We start from the raw sequence: 752 nt of genomic DNA, 5'->3' as shown, positions 1-752 counted from the left end.
GGCCGCGGACCGTGACGTCATCAACATCCCCAACTGACCAATCGGCTCCTGCCTGGCCTGACCGTTGCTAGGCACGGGTCAGCGGTTGCCAGGTGAATTGGGAGAACGTTAAGAATGGAGCCGCCGCTGCCGACGCCGTATTAACCCTCTTGGTGCCGCCAGCCCCTTGCGATCGATCAGAAAGGCGAGTGAGACAAAGGATAAACACTCCGAGCACAGTCACGTAACTTCCCAAACCAGACAGAAAATCCGTGCCAAATCTAACAAGCCGTTTTTCTCAATGCCATCACAGATAAAATGCATCCGAGTGTTGTGATGTGGATTCTTTCCCCAAGACTTATTTAACTTATTTAACTCAGCCAGACGAACAAAAACACCCTTTAACAATGACAGCTCCATCAAATCTCTCTGACTGCCAAAGAAGACCAACAGTTTCCCGCAGTTAAGATCAAACATTATCACTCATTTATTATGTTCCTCTCTCAGTCGTTGTAAAGTTCTGGCAGTAAAGTTTGAGTCTAAGTGCTTCGTTCGCTTTAAAATAAGCTTTTTAAAAACATTTTACTCACAACCATAAGAGGTTTCTCGGTCACCAAGATAGAGTAATATCGTTGCACATGTTGATTTACGAGTATGAAAGTTTACACCTTATTGTGAAAAGCATATTTGAAACAAAGAAACCTGACATTGCACTGCTACTTTGTAGCAGGTGGTCAAATCCTTTTATTGTCTATATTGTTCACATATTAAGG

The sequence above is a fragment of the Chiloscyllium punctatum genome, chromosome 39, assembly GCF_047496795.1.
Source record: "Chiloscyllium punctatum isolate Juve2018m chromosome 39, sChiPun1.3, whole genome shotgun sequence".
NCBI lineage: Eukaryota > Metazoa > Chordata > Chondrichthyes > Orectolobiformes > Hemiscylliidae > Chiloscyllium > Chiloscyllium punctatum.
This window is presented reverse-complemented; position numbering follows the sequence as displayed.